Below are 281 nucleotides of genomic sequence, written 5' to 3'. Positions count from 1 at the left end.
ATCATTAATCATAAATATCATATGAATTGTTCCTTATCAGCTATATCCGATTTAAAAATTTTTACTGGATTTTGGATTATATGAATATTTCGGACATTTTCGTGTAATTCCGTGTAATAAATTATTTTGTATTACATTTTAAATTATATATTTTATATTGAGCTTTGTATTATATTTTGTAATATATATTTGTAATATAATTAATTTTATATTAGATATATAGAATTAATTATAACATATATATTTTGTAATACATTTTATAATATACTTTGTATACAGTT

Source organism: Formica exsecta, unplaced genomic scaffold (assembly GCF_003651465.1).
Source record: "Formica exsecta isolate Colony F162 unplaced genomic scaffold, ASM365146v1 scaffold1868, whole genome shotgun sequence".
Lineage (NCBI taxonomy): Eukaryota > Metazoa > Arthropoda > Insecta > Hymenoptera > Formicidae > Formica > Formica exsecta.
This window is presented reverse-complemented; position numbering follows the sequence as displayed.